The sequence below is a fragment of the Bombus bifarius genome, unplaced genomic scaffold (genome assembly GCF_011952205.1).
Source record: "Bombus bifarius isolate JDL3187 unplaced genomic scaffold, Bbif_JDL3187 scf7180000007978, whole genome shotgun sequence".
Classification (NCBI taxonomy): domain Eukaryota; kingdom Metazoa; phylum Arthropoda; class Insecta; order Hymenoptera; family Apidae; genus Bombus; species Bombus bifarius.
This window is the reverse complement of record NW_022884363.1, coordinates 263,059-280,066: the sequence shown is the minus strand read 5'-3', so window position 1 is coordinate 280,066 and position 17,008 is coordinate 263,059. Positions and strand designations below refer to the sequence as shown.

The following is a 17,008-nucleotide window of genomic DNA, read 5'->3' as shown; positions in this document are numbered from 1 at the left end:
TAGATAAATACAATAGAATACGGAAAAGATCATCGATTCTACGGGCAAAGAAAAAAGGCGCAGAGCGATCATTCCCCAACTAAGACGAACGTCCAACAAGATAAATTTAAAGACATCAGTTTATCACGGGCGATCGTTAAACGCTTAACGATTCCGTTTTTCGTTTCGAGCGGCGTCGAATTTAAACGTCAGCGGGACCACGAGAACGGAAGTAACCAAGAACTCGGCATAAATAGAGCAAGATAAGTAATTCCTGGTAAAGAAGGGAGTTCGAATTGCGTCGATATAACGTTGTTCCTGTGGAAGGGTCAGATCGATACCGAGTATCGTAATAACCGTTGGTCAGAAAAGGAAAAAAGATAAAGGGGAGGAGAAAGGAGAGAAAAGGAAAAGAGAAAGAGGAGGCGTACGCGTGTGTGGGACACCTTATCGGCTACGAGGATCTCTAATTATCTACGTCGTCGTTCAGAAGAAAAAAGAAATAATGAAATCGTAAAGCCGGTGTCTAGGGCACGTGCCCTTCGCCCTATGACCATCTGCCCGTCTTATTTCGTCTCTTTCTGCGCGCGTCGTTCTACGTTTCCTTGGTTTTCCGTTTCTTCTTCCCTTTCCTAGTCGTCGTCACGAAATGTCGTCATCGTATTCGACGGTTTGCCCATATAGTTACGCGATCGATTTACGTCACGATATTGCAGCATCTGCCACGGAAAATGGTCATTAAAGGGTCCCTCGCTTCATTAGGAGCTGCTCTAGCGAGAACGCCGTTCCAAAGTCGAAAACTCGAGAGCTGTCACACGACGCAGCGAGCAGAGTGCTAGAGGAGAGAGAACACGAACGAGAGCGAGAGAAAGAGAGCGATCAGGTCCACGCCCAGCATGGAAACTTTTAATAATGCGGTCCTCCACCAATTTCCCCCGCAGCCTGCTGTTCCGTGGCGCGAGGGACGCGTTTCGTTGCATCGCTATCGGAGCTTTGCGCTTCACGAAGAAAAGTCCGTCCATGTTACAGCCGAACAAACGAACCACCACCATCGCCACCATCAACGTCATCGGGGGGAGGCATTACACGTGTAACTTCCCTCTTGCGCGGTCACGTTCCTACAAAGCTCGTTTACCTTTGTAACTCCCCGCTTATTGGCGGCTCTCGCTATTTGCGCGTTTCTCTGAAATTAATTGGACGATTCGAACCCGTTAATCTCGCGTTTTTTGCCCGTTTCCTTCTCGACGTCCTTCTCCACGACCTCGCGTCCATCTGGATAGTTCGTCGCGTGCCTCTCGCGACTTTCTGGTCTTCCGTGCAATTTCGAAAATGTTTCCGTCGACGACGATATCGAAGAGTCGGCGCCTCGTTACGGAGCGGCTAAGTTTCCAGGCGGCAAGTTTCAAAGGGGCGTAAACGTCAACTTCTTCGGTGACGCGCCAACGGAAAAGGGATTAAGGGCGCATCGTTGGAATGGCAAAGTTGGCGAAGCAGAGGGCTGCAAACACAGAGAGGCTATGCATCGGAGAAACAACCACGAGAAACGGTATCGTTGCTGGCAGCAGCCGGCTCTTAGGCTTCTCTAGGTCCTTTCATCCTCTCGCTTCGCCGCCTCTCTACTGTCGTCACGACGATCTCGCGGCTGAAAGTTACTTGCAATCACGCTGTTGTGTCCTACGTAGATGAAGAATCAAAGAGACTCGCTCTTTCACCATGTGTATACTTTGTTTGTTAGACGTTACGATGTCTGAAAACAGTAATTGTTTCTATAGTTTGTCACAGATGTTTGATAAAAGTTTCGAAAGACTTGCTCAAGTCATAATCGTAAACTAGCTGCAGGATTCTGTATACGAGGAACTTTCATCCCTTCTGTAAACTAGGACATTTCGACGAAACTTTTGACATTGTCACGAAGAAGTTTGCCATCGACAATGCGTATGAAATTGAATTCGGACGTTAAACAAATATCATGAAACATCCTAGATACCGGTAGTACTTACAATGACGATGAATCGTAAGGTTTTGTCCATCGTTTCTTTCTAAAAAGCTTAACACACGCATCGAATCTACCGATATCTGTAACTAGAACAGATCTCCAAAAATTCTCCATTAAATTCTGCAAAAATACTGCGCTCCGGATACAAAAATCGATTATCAAGATTTACGGTTATTTCGTCATCCCGCGGCAAGTTGAACCGGTACGGTGGTTGGTCGGCATTAATGCGTCGTATACATAAGTAAGCTCGTTGAGCACCCTTTTCTTCGCCCAAAGTTTATTCACCGGTCAAAGGACCTCGACTCGAGTCAGACAGCCTCCTCTGTCTACCATCCTAGGAAATAACATGTCGGAATCGCAGCGGGCTAACTATGTTCTAGTTGCGTCGTAGCCTCCCCTCTTTCCCCTTTCTCACTCTGCTTCGTCCACTTTCTCTTTCTATCCTCCATACCACTGGCATCGCCGGGAGTAATCCGTGTGCATTTACGACCCTCGCTGCGCGCACAGTCATAGCGACGTGCATGCGTGTCGGTGAGGGGCAGGTGTGTACATTCGGGGGGGAAAACGAGACCTATCTGCACGGAGAGAACGAGTGAGTGAGTGAGAGAGAGAGAGAGAGAGAGAGAGAGAGAGAGAGAGAGAGAGAGAGAGAGCAGCGCGTGCCGCCATCGACCATCCGGAGGCCAGGTGTAGCCTTTATCCATTTTACTCGCGTTTGTTACCCTCGGACCTCTACGATTCCGATGCACCCTCTGGGTCCCGCTTCAGGGGCGCCCATCGACCGACTGGATGAAAAAATATATGCTGTAGCGATCGACGACCGATGCCCACAGACATCAGCTTTCTGCTACATATGTACTCTAGTCGCTCGGCAAACCTGTGATTATCGAACGTTTTTGTTGTTCCATTTTCGGACCAGGCGTCGCGCGTTCCTTATTTATTTCGTCGTTCGCCGTGCCCCGGCCGAGCAGTTTGCAGCAGCGAAGAATAGGCAAAGGAAATTTCGGTGATTAATGTTTCAGGGGAAAGTCAGGATACTTGGTGAAGGCAATGGTAGAGTATTTGCCAGAGTTTGATATATTTAAATGCGATGAGTAGACAATGAGTTACCTTAGATCATCGTTTCTGTCGACTCATTTTGTATATGAAATTTTCAGAACTATTAATTCTTGGTATTATGTATCGCTACAGTGACGTATATTAGCTGACGCATGATACCTGACGCATAATACCCACGATTCGTAAGATAATTTGTGTAAGTGACGATAAACAAAAGGAGCGAGTAAGATATGTTATATCGGGATCTCGTAAACGAAATCGATTGTCGGGTTGATTAGATAATTTAATGAATGAAAACCACGTTCGACGTAAGTACACGCGACACTCGTAGAAAGTTACGCTTTTCCATAGAAACGGCGCCATGACCAAAACGTTTGACGATAAATACTACTGGTAGAGTGGAATACCTAGCGCGAACCCTGTCGTTTATCACATTTGACATTAAATATTTCCGCTATCGATCGGCTTCCGCGTAAACGGTCCGATAAAAGCTGGATCGAAATCGACCCAACCCTCTTGCCTCGCCATGTATCGAGTGGAAACATTGTCTCGCGTGCGAATTAAAGTTCGTTTCACCCTGTCTGGCCGAGCTGGCGTCTCGGCCAACAATGTGGAGAAACAGATCGATGAAATTCCACCGGAAGACCGTAGGAAATAGGCAGCAGCTGGAATTTCAAAAATCTACCCCAGCTGTCGAGTCTGGCAATGGACGAGTCTAATCCCGAAATAGCAGAAAGGGGGTGTGCGCGGGGACCCGCGTGCTCCCTTTGACCCCCGAAGGCATACGCCCACGCGGAAATGACGTCCGCCCTTAGATAATCAGCAGGGCCCCGGTAACGACCATTTCGAAGGGCGTTCTCGCGGCAACGCTTCCGATTTTCTCCGTTCACCTCCGGCGCGGTAGAGTTCACGGGGATGGATACTGTGGCGAAAGAGAGAAATTCGCGCAGCCACCGTGTCTCTTTCGTCCGAACAATTCCTTCTCGAGTGGATATTTCGTTGCGCCGTCTCATCGAGGCGAATAAAAGAGCAGATTCTGGCAACAGATTCCCGTCCAGAGGCGCCAGCGAGTAAATCCTCGCGTTAATTCCTCGAAACCGTCTCCGAGGAAATTGACAGATGGTATATTATCCCAGGAAACCGTCCATCCAGCAAAGTGGATCGTTCTTTTGAAACGGAGCACGCTTGATTGCTTTAAATGCCGGGCATTAATACGCAGGTTAATAAGTCGCTAATGACGAGCATGAGAATAGAAAGAGGAGATGAAGAGAGAGAAGGAAGAAAGAACGCGTTAGCATTCCTAATAAAGACCTTCTTTGTTAGCGGTTTAATACAAGAGGCGAGCTCGTTGCGCTGCATCCATTCGCTTCCGCGGACATGCAAAGCGCGAATCATGACATAAATATAACCGAGCAATGCGCATAAAGTTGCATGAAACTACGTGTTCACGGAACCGGAGCAATCCAGGGTAAAATAGTCAGGGCGGAAATATCTGGTACAGAAGGAGCCGGCTCGAGAGACTCGGATACGCGTATCCCGGCAATGCATTTGAAAAGATTCAAAGATACGCGACCTTATTTTTTGACGAACATATCTCCTTCGTGCGGAGTTACGCAATTCTACTTTATCTGGCAGTATATGTTTCGAAGGACACGTATCTTTTTCTTCTTGCGACTTGAAAACCAATCCTCGTTCGACGGATACACTCGTGAATATGTGTGGTATAGGCGCGTATATAGTCGAGAGGAAAGAGCAGCCGTCAGAACGTGTTCGGACAGGAGGGTGCGCGTATACACGTTCCGCCAACGGAACACAGACGCACGCCGGGTCGATGGCTCGTTTAAATACGTCGAGGGTGGTCAAAGGACCATCGCGACAGCGTCCATTGCCGATCCTTTTAATCCTGCTGCGCCGCCCGTGTCCTTTTACCCTACTGTCTCTGTACGACGAAGAAAAGGGGTTGCGGAGGGGGAGGGGATCGGGGGTCGATGACGTTCCGTCGAGAGACATCTCCTCCTCGTTGCTCTTCGTCGCCGAGTCTCCTCGGCTGTTAAGGCCGGCGTTTTTCATCGGTTATCTCGTTCAGGGCATCTTGAACGGCAGGGACAACGTTAAATAGCGACGAAGTACTAGAAGCCCCGATGACGACAACGACAGCCCTTTGACGTACATTAAACGCGTCACCGACTAAGTGTTTCTCCGCAGTCACTTCTAGCCTTCCTTCGCCTCTTCCTGCCACCCGCTTTTCTCCCTCAAGCCTTTCGCCAACGAGAGAAAATGACATCGGCCCGGCAATAACCCGCGGCTACTTCTACCACCGTTCAGACACCAAAGCGAAAGAAAGAAAGGAAAAAGGCGACAGAAAGAAAGGTTAGGGTGGTACAGTATGCCTCCTGCTCGCTCACGACGGCCGACGATCCTGTAAGAAGGGCGAACAACAGGCGTAAAGTACTCTTCGAGAGCCATTCCCGTAGATAGAGAGAAGAGTTCCGAGGAATAAAGGCGATCGAGTAAACTTCGGGGCTTAAGTTCGGTTTCTAGGACACCTCGAGGCTCGAGTGTGCATTGTTCGACGTTATCGCGATCATCCTTCCATTGAATTTCGTTAAAATATTCCGAGTTCGATTAACAGGTGAACCGCCTAGGCCAATAAAGCGGCTCCAATCTCGGAGCGGTGTGCCTGTGTGATTTGTTCGTGGCATCGTGGCTGACACAGGGAAAGAGAGGACACAAAATTCGTCGACTTGATCCGTATAAAAGGAACCGTCCTGGGTCCCCTCTTTCCGTTGGTCGATGAATATTCGATAGTCGAAAATTTGATCATACGAAAGAGTCGTCGTTAGCGCTCCTTGCCTCTGTGGCCTCTTAGGGGAACACGAAAGAGCGACCAGTTATCGTGTTACGACGCGCGTCTCGTGTTAAACCTGGTAACTGAATATATCTCTCTGCCCAATAGCCGTCAAACGGCCGACAACGATCGAATTTGTCCAGCCAGCCGTGGCCCGCTGGTGCCTCTCTTGCTCTCGCGCGTTTTCTTTCTCCTTCCCACCCATCGAATTTGTTGCCCTGTTGCCAAAATATATCAACGCCACGGGGTCCTCGTTGCACACCATACGCGTGGTACCCTTAATTGATTTTCTAGCCAAACAGACTGATTTCATGAATATTTCGTTTCGTCACTGGTCTGGCTTCTTGCTATCTCCTCATTCATTACCTCTCGCTTCGCTTCGCCACTAGGAATACATTAATAATTTCTTCCTTCTTTTAATACATATCATCATATTTAAGAAAGACATCAGAGTCTGTCAGGATGAGCGTTATCACGCCGATGATCTCCTAATCACCATCTTGCACTCGTAATTTTGGAACTTTCACGCTTGCCGGAGCCGCGTGTCCTTCCACGTCGACAGGATCAAACACGAGCCAACGTTTCTGCGTACTTTGCGAGGCTCCAGGTGCGAAGCACGCCGCGCCAGGACCCAATGGGCCCCTCTCTCGTACCCTTCCTCGAAGCGGCCTCATCCCCACTTTCGCGAGACGACGCGACGGTGGCACCCGAGCGCTTCGTCTCGCTATATCTCGACGCGCATCCGGGGCCCCACAGTGGCACGGAAAGTTTCGAGTCACAGAACCCAGAGTTGGATGGAAAGCGAAAGAAGAAGAAGAAGAAGAAGGAGGAGAAGAAGAAAAAGAATAAGTTTTGGCCCTGTGTGTTCGTAAATATGAACGTACAATTCGTTGGTTCGCCGGCTCGCTTTAAAGAAGCCAGACCCCTCTATTCCAAGTTCTTCGACTTCGTGCCCCGACTATCGTGCAGAGCCAACAAGGGTGCTGGTGAAAGAGGAGAGGTCGGGAAAGGGGCTTAAGGGGGGAGGGAGAGGCAATTTGCGGCGGTGGTGCAGGGCAGCTGCAACCTCACGAGATACGGCTTAGATCGTCGTGGCACGAGCCTTCCTGGCATGTGTTTCCTTTAGGCCCTCGACCTCCTCCTCTCCCTCCCCTCGTGTTGCCCTTCCACCGTAGATTTTTACTCGAATCTGCCTCGCTTCGGCCCTCCGTCGCCGTTCCTTCTTCTTCCTCGATACGCACATGTATATAATTCAAGCGAAACAGACGTCGCGGTCCCAAACCCTTTCTCCACAGTCAGGGGGATCCGGACATTATTTCGTGCAAACGACGACGCGCTACAGCCAGGGGTCGGCTTCGTCCAACCTGCAGGTCAGCTTTCATCGTAAGAGTACAGCGATTCCGATCGTTTGTACAGCTGGGCTATGAGATCTGTAAATATGGATTTTATGGAAAAGCATTCTATTTGGGGACAATCGATCGTCGTTTCGCTTAATGCAGAAAGTGAACAAAAGAATTTTGGGCGGAGTTTCCAAGTTCAACGATCGACAGTTGCTTCTGGAAAATAGAGCCCTTGTTCTCTTCGAGATTGCTTTTGGTCGATGAAGATCATCCGAAGATTACTTTATATCGTGCAGTTGCTCCAAAAACGAGGCGCTTATCCTTTCATTCTTCCTTTCAAATCGTTCGATCGGAGGTTCTCATTGTGAAAACATGGCACTTGTACGTTCGCAACTCGTTCTATCACCAGAGCATCGTAAAATGCATCTTGCACCGTGTCGCGCAAAGATTGCCTCGTACGGTGCAGTTGTCGAATGAAAAATGAAGCGTTTGTTTATTCAGAAATCTTTCGATCGAAGATAATTTTAACAAACGTCTAAGGCACAGGTTGTAGCATTACGATTCATAAGTGGGTTTTCATTTACCCTCGTCGTAATTTATTCTCTTTGGGGAACATATGTCACGCTTATCGAAGCTCGAAGCGTAAACACTCTGATCGCATTTAACGATGCCCATTGACCATTACAAAAGTACGCGCGCCTAGATTCGCTTGCACTTTCCTTAACAGTTATTTCATTGCGAAACTCATGAATATCGCGCAATCGATCGATCGATCGCGTCGCGCAAGCGAAACTGACAGCTGTTCGCCCGAGATCGTAGTGAAACGAGAATAAAATGATAATTGCACGCGTAGTAAACCGACGGTTGCTTCCTGCGTGAAATGGCACTTTACGCTTAAACGAGATCGATCGAACGCGAATCACGTATCATCAACGACGATTTCGGGCATGGTTGTCCTTATCGCGTTAAGTAACCGGCCACGTACTTTGTGTCATAGGAACTGCATTCCTATTTTAATGAGACCATTGTGCGTCGTGGTAATCCGCCAACCCTGGCGAGCAGTTTTCAAACCAGTCTTGGTCCCAGAAGCAGGGCTTGATTAAACGAAGATTAACATTCTCCAGGCGTATCCTGAGGTTTTCTGCGTCCTACCATCGGACATTTCGTGTTACGTAAAATTACGATATACCCACTTACGTATACTTACCTCGAGCTTACGAGGCGTATATCTTGCTCGGAGCGTAAAGTATCGAAAGAAAGTGGCACGTGCGGCACAGAAGGTGAATCGTGTCCCTCTCCCGGTGGACATCTGTTTGGGTCTATCAGCGCAGGGAAATTAATGCATTTTTTCCCCGGTTTCCAGCCGCAAGCGTGTGCCACAGAAAGAGAGGGGAAGGACGAAAGAGAGTAAAAAAAAAAGAGGCAGGAGATGCACGGCGCTCGCTCCCTTTCTCCGAGCCTGCACAACACAACGTGCACACCTCGTGGTAGCATCTGCCGAGGCTTTCGATGAAGTGATTTCGTAGCATTGTACACCTTTTTCTTGCTGGATCGCCTCCATCCCCGCGCGTGTTCCACTGCGGGGTGCTACCCGCCACTGGGTGGTGGGATCGAAAAATTTAGATTAGACCGCGCAGGTAGCCAGAACTGTGCCGTGCGTATATCTGCTTTCCTATACGAGCGGTTTCCTGAACCCTGTTCCGCCCTTTCTTCTCTTCGACCTACGTTACGTAGTCGTGGATCGCGGTGTCGGCCTTTTCTCTTCCTTTCTTTTCTTCTCCGTTTCCTTTCTCCTTCTCGGTCTGTGCAGAGGCCGGAGCTCGTTGGTCGCGGGTTGTGCGCCGGTGTCTCGGCCCGTCGATAAAATCGCCAAAGGAGGGCCGACCATAGACAGCTTCCTTTACGCGTGCACACGCGGGATCGAGAAGAACCCAAACTCCTCGTCGTATTGCAGCTGACACGCACGTGGCACGTGGCCATGCACCGGGCACACAGATGCACAGGGCCACGTACGAGCCGAGTATATTTACCGAGAAGCCACGAGAAGGTGAGTTGGCTTCTTTCGGAATACTTTCGACCTATCGACCCCCTTGGAAAAAATAACGCTGTTGCGTCCCAGCGAAACAGATGCACCGCGAAAACCCCCGCTGGGGCGTTCAATTGGATTCGCCTTTTTTTTCAGAATCTTCGATTATACCGAGATACGTTTCTACGTTCTACCGGAAGGTGGACGGATCGAAGAAACTAAGCGCGTCGGTAAAACATACGCTCGGGTGACTTCCAAGGATCTACATGACGTAACGATCGTAAGGACAACGACGCGCATCAGTCGTCGTCGTTCTATCTCGAAAGACTCTATCTCGAAACAGTATTATCTTTCGCCGGCTAGACACGAGCTAAGCACAAAAAGATTCAAGCATCCGATACAGACGCGCGTTGTATCATTGTGGTCAGCGTGTAGCGCACGTTCGTCCAGCAGTTGCAGCTCTAAGCATTCCACGAATTTTCGGTGGCTCACGCGTGGTTCCGTGGACCAAGATAAAACCATCAGCCGCAGATCCTGTTTCTACTAGTTTATCTTTTAAAGGATTGCATAATCTTAACTCTGGCATCCACTAGTCTGCCCTCGTTCCTTCTGCTTGGCTTGTTTTACTTCTTCGCCGTGTTTGTTTTCAAAGAAAGGAAAATTCATGGTAGGGTTGCTCCTTCCGGTATCACCTACATTTGGCGTCATTGGTGGCCGCCGTCGTGGCGTATTTTTACCGTTGCACCCTACAAATATTTTTTCACCGGTGAAGACGAATCGGTAACTGGCGAGAATCCCCGAAGAGCAAGGCATCTCTGAAACAGAGCACTCGGTTCTTGAAGGCGGCAGGCGGCTAGGGTCGATGGTTATCTGACTTCCTGTCCGTTCGTTCGCCCTTCGTGCCTTCGCGGCCGAACCCAAAGAAAGAACGGGGCAAAAGAGACGGACGAATAAGAACAAGCAATAAAAGCTTGGTGAAATAAATACAAAAGATAATGGACGGAGGATTGTTAGGAGTAGCGGTGCTACACTGTCGCTACACCTTTCTCTGCTTTCTGTCTCTGTTTCGCTGACATCTGTCGGCTTCGCCAACTCTCGGAAGGAAGAGAAACAAAAGGCGTTTCAAAGCACACGCGTAGTAAAGCGAGATTGGCGTCTTTAGGTTGTCCACTATTAACCGTGCTAATAATTTCGTTCTTTCGCCAACACGTTTACCCTTCTATTTATTTGGAAAAAGAAGTATTCTCTTCTCTCGAAAAACGCCGCATTTCACATTGTTCTTTTGGTGAATGACAGCTACAGTAACAAAGAGTATGGTTACGATAAAGTTGGTCGATTAATGACCGAAAGAATCGACGTATCAAGGTGTCTAAAGTGCCGAGTTATAAGTTCCCTGTAGAGTGGAGACGAAAGAAAGAGAAACGAGAGAGAATTCTACGAAGAGAAGGTTGGGTGGGGGCGAGGGGTTGAGGCTCAGGCACGTGACCGGAAGGCGGGGGGCAAAACGGCGCACGCGCCGTCGTCCTCCACCTGGTGCATCACCTGCTGCCCCCTGCTTAAGCCTCCCTGCCTTCGCCTTTCCTTTTTTCGCCTCTCTTTTTCTCTTTTATCCTGTCTTATCCTATCCTCCTTTTTCTTTACCTTTTTCGCCGTCTCCTTCTCCTCCTCATCCCCCGTTCTCTTCTCTGTACACTCGTCCTCGCCCATCCCTCGCTCATTTCACCACCTTCAACCACCTAGAAGCACTCGACGTTAAGCTGCTCGTTCGTTTACGATCCTCCTGATTCTTTCTCTTCTTTTCCGCCGGTTTTAAATTAATCCGTGGTTTCCCGCCAAACCACCTACGCGATTACACCTCTCTTGCACCAGATATTTTAAAACTGTGTCAAGAGTTGGGATTTACGCGATGCTCGTACAATGTGTCGCGTTACGTGCATGGTGTCTTTCACTCGAGTTATTTCTCTGCGTTTCGCGACACAAACTTGGCGTCGACGTCTTCGCCGATACAGACAACGATATTCCTTATCCGACAAATATCTATTCATTTTCCATGCTAGTAGAGAGATAAATTACAAGCTGTTACGCACACCGAACGTGCCGCCCGTAAACGTTTCTCGAGTCTCGAGGATTCCTGAATACCCTGGCCCACCACCTGCCACCCCCCCCTCCCCTCCCGCCTGGAACACACCATCGAGAACGTGCATCGAGAACGTATTTCGCTACGCACACCGTAGCTCTCGTGTGCTTTCTACCTGTCGGTGTTCGCACGACCACGATGTTTTCACTTTTTTAGTTATTTGTTTTTTTTTTGACAGACATTTAATTAACCGGCGGTTCACGTGACTGAAATCAACGACTTTTCAAAAGACTGACGAGGATAAATCGCAATGAGGATCGCGACGATGGGCGAGCAATTATCGCCCCAGTCAAGATACCGGCGAAACACGCGGCGGCACAAGGTGGCAGATGCGGGTCCCTTTAGGCGGAGCACCCTGAGCCAAACGCTTGTTTGTGTATGCGCGTGCATGTGGCACGAACGACAGAGAAAAGAAAAGAAAATAGCATGGGGATGAAAGAGAGAGAGAGAGAGAGAGAGAGAGACGAGCGGGCTAAGATGAATTCAAGGTCCAGGTGGTGCGGCACCGTACGCGTTTCGTGACGCTTTTGTAGGATCGACAGAAAGATCTTCGGGTGTTAGGTTGGGGTAGCAGCCAGCGAGCCCAGAGATCATTGTCCTGATCGCGACAATCTGGCGCGGCCCGTTCCAACAAGGGCCATGCCAACGGTGCCCTCTGCCAAATCGACACTTTCCGCGAATGTGGACGTCTATGCACGAAAGAAAACCGTACAAATAACCGGCTCGCTGATAATGCGATGGAAAAGTCTATTCCTGGGTGGCGTCAGGACTAGCCTCACTCGCCGTAATAAATCGTGTCGCGTTACCAATGGCCTTCTTCCTCTCTCAGAGGATACGATGAAGCAGTAACGTTCAACGAGTACGTATTTATATCCCTGACCCGGTCGCGATCAAGATCGGGTAAATCGAGCGATTTAAGAACGCGATGTAGGTCGCCGATGGTGCATGCGTTCCTGTTACCTGAGGTCACGACACTAACGAGCTAATTGCAAGGCTGAAACGCGAGAATTTCACCGATTTGCTAAAAATATAACGCGTGTGCTCGCACACCATTAATCGTCCTCCCTGCTCGACCGCTAATGAATGACTTTTTCGTTCTGTTGCAGGTAAGTTTATCTAAGCAACGAGATCGTGTATACACCGAAGCGACGCGTATGGCGTGAGTAACCATTCACACGTGTTATTACTATAGCAATATATCCTTCATTCTTGGAATATTTTATTACCGTTTGAATGACGCGTGTACGAACGCATACACGTAAACGCCTGCACGATATCGTACGAGAGCGGTTTGAACGCGTTTCGTGCGACTCTTATTATTCGCTGATAATCCATTCAATATTTGCACCTATCTTAGCGAATACCTCTGTTAACCGCAACGCCTTGCATCACGAGAGCAATTCATTTAACCGCGTTACACGTCGTGTAGAATCTGTTTTACGGTAAAAGCTGAAACGCGGACGAGTAATTTGAAAGTGTTTGCGTGTGAACTGTGCGCGTGGGTGTTGCATCATTTTCGGATGCATCGCTGCCAATCTCTCACTTTTCCCCACCTTGATATTCCTTATTCCTATCTATCTTCAGCTTTTTTCTCGTCTCTGTGATATTCCCCCTTTTACGTGCTGTTATCTTTTGCATACTCGTTACACGTATAGTATACATTGCCGGGGTAAAGGGATACGAGTGAAAACCAGACACAGAGAATAACAGCACGAATCACGGATATTTTTCCGTGCAGAAACGCACGATACGTTTGGACCATGTAAAGCTGTAGATCTTTATCGTTCTGTTTCTTTCGCGTCTCGAGTAACTTCCGATTGACGGTCGACTAAAATTCAACAACTTTGAACTACTGGAAAGAGAAACAAATCAGGGACACGTCAGAGTTTGCCGATGATACGCGGATAATACGCATTGTGCTCGAGAATAGAATAAAGATTGGGCGAGAGGGGAATTTTTGCCCCATGTCGCGACTTCGACGCTCGACAAAGGAAATTCTCTCGCGCCCAAGTTTCCCGATCGGAAAAAGAAAAGTGAAAAGGGGAGAGACGCGTGCGCGCGTTGATTCGCGACGAAAGAATTCGCGCAGAAAATACCGCGCGTTTGCCCGATGATTCGGAAAAATTCCAATAACGCGTTAGGGATCCTGACTCATGCGTCCCGAGCTCGTCAATCGAAGCGTTACGAGTGGAAACCAAAGAGCAAACGCGAAACGAGACCCTGTGACAACACGAACATTTTCCTTGTCCTTTCACGAACAGAATTTAAAACCGGAGCGTTTGCCTTGGATTCCTTCGTCGCGTTGGCTAGTTATCGCGTAGCTTTCGGTTGAATTTCAGAGCGCATGCCGGATTCGTTAACCAGTGCGGGCTGGCTTGAATCGTGGCCGCTGCTTGTGAATGAATTCGTTATCTGAGGAAACGGTCGTGGCTCGCCAAGCTGCGTGAATCGTATCGTGTAAAGTCAGCCTGGTTAGGAGCTCGGAAAACGCAATAGAGAATCGAGCCAAAATTACACGATACGTCGATATCGATTCGATAACAAACGTACATTGCGTTTCTAATGGATTTTAGATTCGTGCAGCTGCCACGAAATGGAGAGCGAAAAGAGTACGTCCGTCGTGTCGTCATAGCGAAAGGACAATGACGCGATTGTGAGAAAGCTATTTTTCAAGAGACGAGGAAAATGAATTCTATTTTTGTAGTATTTGTTATAAAGTAATAAGAGAAACGTTTGACGAGTCTTATACTCGATGTTTGAGAACAAAGCAATTCTTCCCATGTTTTAGATATTTCCAAGTTGCATCGGTGTCTAACTTTTTTTTGTATCAAACAAGAAAACAAATCTCTTTCAAATCGATCCATACGATGAATTGTTATTATAATATGATAACAAAATGAAATATAGATATATAAATGAGAACTGAAGTAGTTCTAAACGTGAAATTTGAACAAAGACGTCTAGACAAAGTATGAAACGCTTGTAATTTTGCGTGCGCTAGTTGTACACGGGTTCAGTAGATATTTTGCGACCCCACGAAAGATGTTTTCGCGAGGAGCACGCGTGTGCGTGCGGAGCGTGCGCGCAGGCCACCGCTGCGTTACTTTACAGGCTGCTCTCTCTCGCGAGCTCGCGGTTCAATGTCGCCAGAAGCAGTCAACAACAATGTGTAACCGCTAAAAATACTCTCTCCCTTTCCTCTCTCGCTCTTTCTTTGCCGGGTGTCCCCGGCGTCCTCCGTTGCTTCTCCGTCCGTTCATGACTTTTCTTCGTCTGCTTGTGTTTCTTTCTTCGTGTCACTGAGAACCGAGAGTCCATCGCCACCATCGTGCCACCCCACTTTGAATAACCGCCGCGCGCAGTAATAGTTTCCTCTTGGGACTTCGCAGCAAGTTCAAGACCTCTTTCTCCTTGTTGTTCGCGTGTTCTCGCTCTTTCTCAAAGTCTTCCTCTCTTCTCGCCGGAAACGTTTTATTCATTCCGCTCCACATTTTCCTTCCCCCCCTTTTTCTTCTCCTCTTTTTATCGTTTTCATCGGAAACTACCGCGTTCTTACTGTTTACTAAGTTCTAGGATCTATTTGTTAATAATCAAGAGACATACAAGTATGTGGTTCCTCGAATCACAGAATGTTTGCGCGACAATAGGAAAGAGGTATATATCTGGCAGATAAGAAACGAACGTCAGCGCGACACTATCAATTCGTTTATACACTGCCGCTATAGTATGATTCACGAGAGTTCGCGAATGAAAATTCCACCTACGCGAGGCTCGTTCTATCGTCGTGCTCTAGACGCCTGCTATTATCGTCGATTGATAATAGCTCGCTCGAAAATTTGTGAATCATGTTGCTCTTTGGAAATGGCCCTCATCTTCGTCACCATTCATTAGAATGACAAGACTCTGAAGTGACGATTACGTCATCATACATAATCATCATCGTCCGCTATAGCGTACGACCTTATTGTACGCAAATCAGGGATATTGGTTTCCGTTTTCTCAGTCAACAGGCAACAAGGACGTAATACCGCGAATCGCTTGTTCATCGAGTCTATGAAATCGTTCTTACGAATATGATCGCGGTGGTGGAATCTCGAGAAAATTCGTGAGTCACTCGTACTGCCTACGTAGGAACCGGTTCTTTGCACTATGAGAAATTATGACTCGAATGCTTGTGCGACGAATACCGGACGATCTCGCACGAACTTTACCTTGATCCATTCAATGGGAATTTGATCGATCGTGAATTGCTCTATTTTAGCTTTTGTCAAACGACGATGCGTAGATCTGCAGCCAGCTTCGAAACAAAGACACTTCTAATACTATCGTACCGAATATCGCGTTATTAATTCCGTGTTAAAGGTCAGGCAAGATTACATTCTCCTCTTTTTCCTCTCTTTCTGGCTGACTTTCGCGCGGATCGCTCTGTTTCCGTTATAATTTTTCAAATGTGCAGTACTATCGATCGGTCGCGCTGGTATTCACGGTTCGTTAAAGGGAGAACTGGGAGTATCGTCAGACAATTTCTCAGCGATTATTGTAAGGAGTGCTTAAGCGAATCTCGAGGCAAAATCCAGTTGAATGAGAGCGCTGCCGGGTTGATCCGTGCCGACTACTCCTCTAAAGTCCCTCTCTCCCGTTCTCTGCTTCTCTCTCTTTGCAGCGTCGTCGAGGCAAGTAGCACGAGGTAACTCGTGGCAAGTTGGTCCGCCGGCTGGCTTAATTGCTAATTAATTCTAATTGATAATTCCCTCGATAGTGTTAGGGAAGTAATCTCAAAGCATGTTTACGCGAAAGTTCCGACGAGCAATCGTCGGATCCTCGTCTGACGTCTCAGACCTCGTTGATCCGCGCGTCGCTATCTCTCGTTCCACTGCTCATCTTCTTCTTTGAGCATCAGTTTTTCGACGACCCCGGGAAATTAACGGTTTAATTTTCCATATGATAACGCGCATACGTTCCGTGTATGTTATCTGGCAAAGATTTCACCGTCCTGTCGATCGATAAGAGATGTCGTAAACGAAAATTAAAAGTATATCATATTCAGACCTGGGAGGCGCAGTAAACAGGCAGGGACACGTTTACGCGATTTATTCGTCGCATTGATAACGCGTCATACGTATCTGGTTTTATTGCTTCCTACTCGATGCCAATTTAACGTTCAATCGCGTAATGGACACAAAATTGCTATCTGTCACGCGAGTTTTAATACCACGATCAGACTCGTGCGGTTGATAGAAAATTTCCACCGAGACGATCTCAAAGAACTCTACTCGAAGAAGCCGATTCCTTTCGTCTATCGTTGGCGAAAAGAAACAACGTAATATTTTATGCAATGAGGATATAATAGCGCAGTTGCGTGTAGCTCGAAGTAAATATTTGTGCACCAGAGTACGTTCGAATCGTGGAAAACACGGAAGCGTCTCGAAAGTCGACAGCGATACGAACCTGATAGCGTCGTGGAATTAATTAACATGAAACGGTGCTTGTCACTCAAACGTTCATTATTATTTTCCATTGTCGTGGATACCGCGTTATATAGCGTTTGCGTGCGCGATGCATCATCAATGAATCTCATTTTCTTCTTGTTTGCGCTACCTTCGCCAACCTTCTTTCTTTCTGT

General features: G+C 47.9%; 1 protein-coding gene and 1 long non-coding RNA gene across 3 annotated transcripts in view; both read left to right on the top strand.

The window, feature by feature from the left end:
- The window catches only part of LOC117204500 (serine/threonine-protein phosphatase 4 regulatory subunit 1-like), a 147,213-nt gene that overhangs the window by 31,150 nt on the left and 99,055 nt on the right, over positions 1-17,008 (top strand). The window lies entirely within an intron of this gene.
- Positions 1-17,008, top strand: part of LOC117204506 — a 35,588-nt gene that overhangs the window by 634 nt on the left and 17,946 nt on the right. Inside the window, exon 2 of the long non-coding RNA XR_004487102.1 lies at positions 12,492-12,544. This is a non-coding gene — a long non-coding RNA (uncharacterized LOC117204506). The remainder of the gene's footprint in view (positions 1-12,491; positions 12,545-17,008) is intronic.